Raw genomic sequence first — 10500 nt, forward strand, 5'->3', positions numbered from 1 at the left:
TTGTTCACATTGTACGGAAAGAAAGGTACGGGAAGATAGGTATTGACACGGAGATTGCAAATTAAGTTGTTATGAGCATCTCATTAATTGTATCTATGTGTATGGAACGAAAGAAAAGGGTCATGTCAAATTAAAATAAACCGGTTTCGTCAATGTTGTTACTACACAATCACCCGGTTTCGTCTATATATATCACCCGGTTTGGTTGTATTTTTTAACAAACAATTAATGAAAAGCAACTTAGGCACGGATCTGAACATTGTATTTCGAGAATTTAAATATATATTTATTGTAAGGTAAACTTTGCGTGTTAAAATCTATTTTAAACAGGCACTTTTGGACATAGTTAATTATGATAATACACATTTTTCTAATAAAGGCGTATCCCTTATTTCACTTAACTTCAAACTAATTTGAATAATATAAATACTCAATAGCAAACACTGGTATCTAATTATTTTGTAACATTATTATATTTTCTTTGTTTATAATAGTAGTATGTAAAGATGAAAAATAAAAGTATGTATTTTGATTGTGCCATAATTTTAATTTACTATACTAAATTATATACACTGCATTCAACCATTGACGAACAGTCCCAAACCGCCTATAGTCTATACTGTTCTGCACAAGTTTATCATGCATGCAGTCCTGCCAGATTTTCTGGTACTATATATACTGTGTTCCTTGCGCACTAAAGCAAGTATTCACACTTAAGCATCCATAACATAGCAATGAGATTTGTAACTTTCTCCCCGTTTCTGGTAGGCACATTTATTTTTCTATAGGCATGTTTTTCACATTATTTTTACAGTTCAAATTCATTTTTTTTTTTACATTTCAAATTCATCTTTTTTACAGTTCGAATTCAATTAAAACTTCAAGATAACTTTCGAAAACAATATCGGACAGTATTGTATTTTCAATGTGAATAAAAGTTGGTTTGCAAAACATGACCGTCATTTATATCTAGGTCTTATTTAGAAGAAGTGACGGTAACCACTTATCCCATACACATTGACAATGAGACAACTTTCTTTTAGACACAAAAATGATGTTGAATTAATCAAGTTTAGGTCACCGTATGCCTTAAACAATGAGAAAAACACACAAACCGCATGAAAGCAAGCTATAACAGGGCCCTTAATTATAAATGTAAAACAATTCAAACAAAAAAACTACCTGCCTATTTTATGTTCAAAACACATATGGTATAAAGCAACCAAAGACAACCATGGAATAACAAGCCTGTGACTCGGGGAATGGAATGAGTCAAAGTGTTGTCGCTGACACAAACAGTACAACAAAAGTAAAAATAATAAAAAATGATGAATAAACCTTAACTCGTCCTATGACAGAGCCTTTATAGTAAATTCGCGATTTGTGCCAAAACTTGTATCATAGTTAAAATTATCCATTAAATATGATAAAGATACATGTATGTATTCGCAGTTTTCTATGAAATCCACTATCACTGAACTAGTATACATATTTATTAAGGGGCCAGCTAAAGGACACCACCGGATGCGGGAGTTTCTCGCTTCATTGAAGACCCATTGTGGCCTTCGGCTGTTTTCTGCTCTTTGGTTGGGTTTTTGTCGCTTGGAATTTGTATGAATTTTTCATGTTTAAATGCCCCCCCCCCCTTTTTTTGTTTTTGTTTTACCAAAAAAAAATTCAATCCCTCTAAACCAAAATTTTAAACATCACCAAAGAGTAAACAGAAGTTTATAGTATTTATATAACTAAGAAGTGTATAAAGTTTGATGCAGTTATAATACTTCGTTTTTGAGATATGGCGCGACATGTTAAAAAACCCCACATTCAGTTTTCACTTACGTGTTCTGTAACTCAAAAAGATTTAATTTGATTTTCATTAAAAGGTTAACAGATCATGTTAAATTTTAAGAAAATAAGATAAGCTGTCCTGAAGTTACGGTGCGACATGTTTATGGTGGACAGACGGATAGATAGACGGACGGTCAGACGGACAGAATGACTGATAGATGGAGAAACGGACGGATGGAAGGACGGACGGTTAGACGGGTGTATACAATAATACGGCCTGTCAAAATTTGGACGGGCGTGTAAAAACGCGAAGAAATAGAGAAAAAAATCGTAAATAAAGGTCAATAACATTTTTATTAGGATATCGGCCAAGTCGATTTATTTGTATATCTGTCTGCCTTATCATTTTCCTATATAACTTTTATATATATTTGAAGAAAAAAAATGTATAGAAATCGATAAAAAGAACTTGAAATTCGGCATTTATTATGAGAAACATAATCCAACTGACATAATCCGATTTCCCGGATGTCCCTGTTTTCTCATTTCTAACAATATTTTAATTCGGTATACACTTTATAAGATAAGTGGCGAATCTAGATGACGTATATGTTGCACGCCCCGACCCCACCTTTGGTTGCCAAAACTTTATTGATTCCTGTATTTAAAGATTTTGTAAAGCAAAAAATAATCAAAATATTGTTCGACTCGCTACGCTCGGCGGTATGTAAAAGTTGTTCGAAATACGCCCACTTTTAAATAAACTGAATTCGTCTGTCCGTATATATTGTCAAAATATATTGACCAACATCAGTGTACGATCATCATAACACAATGGCGACAGTGCAGACTCGTTTTTTTTAATTATGTTTACAAAATAATTATGACCTGAGACTAATATACTTATAATTTTCCGCGTTTCGAAGTATAGAGGAAAATTATTGTACTAACGGTTCTTTCAAAATATGTATGGACACGTGATATTAATTGTAGTATCACGTGAATGGTCATTTTTTTGGCGGGTTAATTTCCCTATCAGACCATTCTCTCGCCAACTTCGAACTGGTCAAGTTCAGATTTAATGTTGGTTCATTATTGTTTGATTTTTTCTTGTTTTTTGTACTATATATTGGTATTTTTGTTTGCTATTACACATTTTGAGGATATTTTGTTTATGTAAAAATAAGCTAATTTTCAGTATTGTCCAAGTACACCTCTCGAGACGATCTTCCGAGCATTAGGGTTTGGACACAGGTTTCCATATCGACTAAGGTAACTTGGTTGTTGGTTTTTCCTGGCCGGCGGGTTCGTTTATGACGGAGTCAATGTTTTCGTTTTGTATTGAAAGCATTGTTTATATGTATATATATATTATTGAAAAATATTATGTTTGTTATGATAGATTATAATAAAATCCGGTGTCCTTCTAGTCTCGTGGGCGATCGGCAATCAAAATTGTGTTTGATATATTTATTGTTATATATAAGTATAGTGTGTACTAATTTGTACATAGCAGTATAGTGATAAATAAATTTTATTTTAATGCATGGTAGTTGTAACCCTACATTCATTTTCTATGTCGATTATGCATGCATATACATTTGTCTATCATTATTATCAACGTTTATCCTTAAGAAGATTTATTTTTACCGATGGTAAAAAAGATTACATACATGGAATGATTAGCTTACTTATAAAGGTGTCCATTCTTTTGTGCGAGGAAATCACATATCAAGTGTGTGTTTCGATTTTTAAGACCGTAAACTTTAATTTCAAGTTTAGAAATGTTCAACATATTTTCCCATAACTCATATAGAAAAAACATATTTAGAGAGCTTTAATCTCAAAATGCTGTTAAAAAATTTCGGAATGCAAAGTAAAATTAAAATATATGTGTCGGCTATAAGAGTATGAATTTGCTTATTATTTATTTGAATCTGAGACTCATATAAATAATAAGCCGCTGTCCGGTGAACGAACTTGTTTTCGAACGACCCACAAAACTCCTTTTGAACGCTGAAGTTAAATAATCAATTCTAATGTAATGCGATTATGATTTTTTTTATTTGACCAAACCGGGTTATGCATTTTGAAATCTATGACGAAACCGGGTTGTATACATTGACGAAACCGGCCAGTTCGATTTTGACACGACCCTTTTCTTTCGTTCCATACACAGAGTTACAATTATTGATATGCTCATAATAACTAAATTTGCAATCTCCGTGTCAATACCTAAATAAATAAATAAATAAATAAATAATCTTTATTTCAAGAGGATGATCCCATTAGTTAAAACTAATCTTCCTGAGAGTCCTCAAAATAATAATAACATATTTATAAGTACATAGAGTATTATAAAGTTATATTATACACAATATACAATTGTATTTAAATAATAATGAAAAAGCATATTAATTTGCACAATTGATGAAAAATTTGTAACATTTTGTTTTAAAAGATACAAGTGTATTACTCATTTTTATTTCATTTGGTAAACTGTTCCATATTTGAGAACCTGAATATGTAAATGTTTTCTTTAAAAAATTAGTTTTTGGTTTTGGAAGATTTAATACTTTTTCATCAGCTGAACGTAAGTTATAATTTTGATTATCAGTAAAATGAAAATTTTCTTGTAAATAGTTAGGAACCATACCATTTAATGATTTAAATACAAGTATTGCCTTTTGGTATTGAATGCGTTTTTCCACATTTAACCAGCGTAAACTATTAAACAATAAACTGGATGATGTCATTATGTCAGCTTCTACTATAACCCTAGCAGATTTCTTTAATAACTTATTAAGTTTATTTATTCCACTTTCACAACAGCTTCCCCATATATTGCAACAATAATCAAATAATGGCAGAATATAAGCATTAAAATAGATAATACGTATATGCATAGGTAAATATTTTCTTATCTTTTGTAATAAATTGATTCTGTTTGATATAGTACATGACATTTTATCTATCTGCTGATTCCAATTTAGGTTTTTGTCAATATATAAACCAAGAAGTTTTTCACAATCTACATTTTCTATTTGTTCATTTGAAATATTGATATCTAAACTGTTTCCAGTTGAACAAAGTCTTTGTTTTGAACCAACAATCATTGATTTACACTTTTTGGCATTTAATTTCATACAATTTTGCGCACACCAGTTTTCAATTACATGAATATCATTTTGAAGGTTAGAAGTTAACTGAAGTAAATTATTACCTTTACAATGTAATGTAGAATCATCTGCATATAAATCTATTAATGAATGTTCTATATTAAGTGGTAAATCATTGATATATAAAATAAATAACAAAGGGCCCAGGATAGAACCTTGTGGTACCCCAGTTTTTATGCATTTAGTATTAGACATGACGTTATTGACCTTAACTTGTTGGCTTCGTTCAAACAAGTATGACTTAAACCAGTCTAGTGTACAATTTGAAACATTATAATATTCAAGTTTTTTCAATAAAATTATATGATTAACCAGATCAAAAGCTTTCTTTAAATCTAAAAATATAACTCCGTTTATCTCTCCATTATCTATATTTGCCAACCATTCATCTACTAATTTAGTAAGTGCAGTAGTACACGAATGTTTAGGTCTGAAACCTGACTGTGTAGTATTAAGAAGGTCATTACTATTTAAAAATATATACAAACTATTAGCTATATGTCGTTCTATGATTTTTGAGAGACAAGGCAAAACTGCTATTGGTCTATAATTATCAGGATTACAGGCATCGCCACTTTTAAAAATTGGGCAAACTCTTGCAGTTTTGAAAATACTTGGAAATTTACCACTTTTGATGCTTAGATTAAATATATATGTCAAGGCTGGTGCAATGACATCGCTGCACATACTTAAAATATTTGGTCCGACATCATCTAAACCAGTTGCTTTAGACTTGTCAAGTTTTTTTAAATACATGTTTACATCTAAAATACTCATTTCTGGTATAATGAATTTTTCACTACCCGTTTGTAACTTTGATTTTACAAATTTATTGAGTGCATCAAATCTGGCACCATCATCATTATTACATAACTTGTCATCAACTATACTTTCAGCAATATTTGTGAAATGCACATTAAATGTATTTGCTATATCAACATCATTTTGAATTACACTATTTTTATATTCTAAATGCGTGATATTATTATGTACTTTTTTAGGATTTAGACTTTTGACATACTTCCAAATAGTTTTACTATCTTTACAATTTGAAATAGCATTTTGGAAATATTTTTTCTTTGCCTGTTCTATTAAAAATGTAACCTTATTACGCCAAATTTTATAATTATATATATCACCAATTCTTTGAAAATAATCTCTTTGGTGTCTAGCGCTATTTATATCAGAAGTCCACCACTCTGGTTGTTGGGTATTTTTCACCCTTTTAATTTTCTTAGGAGCATGTTTGTCTAGGGTGCTCAGAAATAAATTATACCAATAATTAGCTGCTTCATCAACATCTCCAATCGATTCAATGAGATAAAAAGGAGTATTTGTTAAATTTTCAATAAATTTATTTTTATCAAATTGTTTGAATGATCTATATTCTATGGACAAATGCTCCATTTTTGTTATTTTGGGGTTAAGTTTTCTTGTTACGCAAACAGGATAATGATCACTGACAGCATAACTAGGCACCTTTACTTCTATAATATGGCCTACATCGGTCGTATATATATGGTCTATGGTAGTTGCACATTTATCTGTTACTCGTGTCGGTTTATGTACAATTTGTTGTAAACCATACAAATTAATACAGTCCTTCCATTTTTGATTTCCGACAACTGTATGATTTATATGTGAAAAGTTTATATTAAAATCTCCTAAGAGTATAATTTCTTTATTTTCTGCAGACGCTTTATCTATTTCTTTTTCAGCTGAATCAATCCAAGATTGAAATGAACTCGGTGGACGATAAAAAATGCCTATTAAAATAGAGTTTGTGTTTGGAAATTTAATTTCAATCCATAAAGATTCAATACTACTTATTTCTAAATCGATTCTTCTCTGATGACATACACTATTTCGTATGTACGCAATCACACCTCCGCCATAATTAATAGCTTTTCTATCTTTTCTTTCTATTTTGTAACCTTCAATTTGTAATGTTTCGGTACCAATTTCATCATTTAAAAATGTTTCTACCATACCAAATATATCAAATAATTGTTCATATTTTAATAGAAATTTTATTTCTTCAATTTTTGGTTGTAAATGTTGAATATTTAAACAACCTAGTTTAAACCCTTTTTTAAACAACCAACTTGCTTCATTATTTCTACTTTTATTTACAGAACTAGGTGTTTTATTTTGACTCTTTCTATGTCTCTTTTGAGATTTTCTCCAATTATTATTATTACTGTTGTTTATATTATTAATGTCTTTTATATTAATACATGAACATTGTATACTACTACATTTATCACATAACAGATTTAAAATATTATATCTGTTTGAAAAACTAGAACAAGCTAAATGCTACCTATGAACATAATCTGACTTACGTACAGAGTTTGGTGAATGATAGTTAAAAAATGGTGCTCTGTCTACATTTTGTCTATTTAGCTCATTATTGTTTTCCCACGAGTCACGAGAGTTCATATTGAGATCATTCCTGTCCTTTACGTTTCTGGGGTTGATTCCTGAATGGTTGAAATTTCTTCTGTCTGTTGTAATCATGTTGCTCCTAGGTTGATATCTTTGTTTTGTAGGGCTCCTTCTGAAGTTGTTTGCGTAATATTGGTGACTGGAACTTTGATATCTATTTCTGTTTTGTTGGTTCAAATGATGCTGTATTTGTTTTCCCTTGAATACTTTAATTACTTTATTAACATTTGCCAACAACTTTATTGTTCCATATCTATTTAGATGAATGCCATCTGTGGTGTAAAATGATTTAGCTATATGATCATCTTTGTAGACAAAAGATTCATAATTTGATATGAATTTGACATCATTATAATGGCACATTTGTTTTAGGATTGTGTTATACTCAGTGACATCACATTGTATCCTTGGTAATATTCCAGATACAATTGCTCGACAGTTTTGACATCTTACAAAGTTAATGATTTCTTGAAAAATGTCCACAAATTGTTGTACATTCATTTTGCTACTTGCATCATTGCCACCTACATGAATTATAATTGTATTGTATGTACTCAGATCCATATTTCTTATGTCTTCGTATAAATCTAGTACATTTGCTCCTCTGTGAAACAGGACATCTATATAATCTTTTAATTTAGATGGGTCAATTCCTTTTAGGACTGAACTTCCGGCAATTAAAACCCTACTTCCTGATAATGGCAGTTTTGGTTGGGTATCATAAACAGGATTTTGTGGTTCTTCATTTATATCAGCATTTATTGACTGTTCTATTTCATGTGAATGTTCTTGTAATATTGTTTCACATATTGTTTTTGGAATTGTTTGATCTTCATCTAACATTGGGGTACATTGGTTACCGAGATTTTCCTCCGGCATAAAGCTTTTTTGTAATTTAATTGTTTCCACTTCATACAGTTTTATTTTATCACTGATGCTTTGTGTTTTTCCCTGTAACATGTTAACTTTTTTTTCCAAATTTTTATTAACATTTTGAATTTCTGCTTCAATGTCTTGCATCTTATTCATTGATTGTTGGTCATGTTGCATGCGCACCTTTGCTAAAGCTGTCATTCGGTCATTTAAAATTTGAATGCTACTCGCATTTGACAAATTATTTGCTTGTATAGATATTTCCAATTCGTCAACTTTGTCTTTCAAATTTGTAACAACAGTAGTTAGTTTGTCTAGTGTTGTAACAAAGTCTCGAATATTCAACTGTGGTAATGTGTTACCATTTCCATCTAAACATGTACTTTCATCCTCTGAATTAGTCAGATTTATATCTTTCACTTGTGCTTGTATATCATCTGGAATATCTATTATAGGTATAGCTAAAGGTAAAGACTATCTTCCCGTACCTTTCTTTCCGTACAATGTGAACAATTTAACGAGAAATTAAACAATTTCGAGGCAAGGTTCACTCAATTCGTCATTTTGACATGCATTTTGACTTATTTCTCCGCTAATAGAGAACGGTTGTAGAAAATATTGCATCTCACAATAGAAAATAGTTGTATATGTATATATATTCTTCGATATCATAAAAAGAATAAAACAATAAGGAGAAACCTACCTTTCTTTTGTCTATTGGTGTTCCGTCATTGTGCCGGATGTTAGATAGCATCGAGTCCGAGCAAATTTTGCCGGTGTGGTTTAGACACAGTGTACAAGTTCTGATAAAATAATCAAATATATTATAATACAAAATCGTTAATATGGTCACCGACTTGGTTGGAAAATACCACAAAACATTAAAAAAGCGTAACGTCATCGCGTTATTAGCCATACGTTTTTCTTCCTCAATCAACTTGGTAAATATTGATTTATACATTATAAACAAAATCGGTTATCATACGATGATTGTACATCATTTAAAAGAAAATGTATACATCAACAATATAAAACGTTTTAGGTCAAATCTATGGATTTTAAATAAGAAATGTTAGGCATTTAAGAAAAAAATAAGAACTTTTTAAACAATTGTATGTGCTTTATATACAAGTGATCACCTATTTTGAATGAATTCAATCGGAAATATTTTAGAAAATAAAAGATAAATAGAATATATTTCGATATTCAGTTGTAATTATTTTTTTTTACCAAAATCGATAACATATCCTATTTTCTGTGTCTTAACCTAAGTCGAAAGATATGTCGCTGTTATAGTATTTTACAGCAAATTATAGACGTCAATCATTCAACGTTAACTAATGTAAAACAAAATGTTTTTGTTTTCAATTGACATTCGGGGTCTTTTAAGAGTAAACTGTCGGTGGTAATATTTTCGATTTATTCTTGTGCAATAAACCAATTATAACTAGCTCTGTTGGGTAGGGATATAAGTGCTGTACTTCTTAGCAGAGCGGTTGTCGTTGTCTTAGTTAGAGGTGGCAACTATCAGTTGCCCTATCTTCCTCCAAACTTAAAATATCGTGAAATAAGCAGCTTCTCGATGTAAATTTGGCAAATGCTTATTTTAGCGGAGATCGATTTCGTAGAAACTCTGTTAAGATGTATAATTTTAAATAATATGTCACAATGATGAAATATGAGCATGCAATAATTTTACAGTTCTTCTATTGTCTAAAGTTCTAATAGTTAAAGTTCTTGACTGGCTATTTCATTATCATTTCAGGATTGTCGATGAAACTGCTACTACAACTGAAAGTGACACATGATTGAGGCAATAGAAAAATTACCATAACGACGTATTGAGGAAAACGAAAGGGTGTTGTAAATTGTGTCAAGTGTTGTATCAGATAGATGTGTGCTTTATATTTAAGTCACTCAATAAAGTCACACTAAAAGGTGAAACGAATTACCACATAAATAAAACAGAAATGGATTATTCATACTTAGAATTTATGTACAAAAGAGAGAAGAAGAAAAAACAGAACGCCTGTAACCGCCATTTTCACAGAATGGAGAGACGGCTTCGATTATACTTTACAAACAATAAATAATTTTCTCTTATGTGGAGGTGTGTTTTCTATGTCTTCCATGAAGAGATATTTCTCGTACCATACTGCATGAAAAATACGAAAAATACTTTAATTTGATGGGTTTATCCAGCATCATAGAT

Source organism: Mytilus edulis, chromosome 5 (assembly GCF_963676685.1).
Source record: "Mytilus edulis chromosome 5, xbMytEdul2.2, whole genome shotgun sequence".
Taxonomy (NCBI): Eukaryota; Metazoa; Mollusca; class Bivalvia; order Mytilida; family Mytilidae; genus Mytilus; species Mytilus edulis.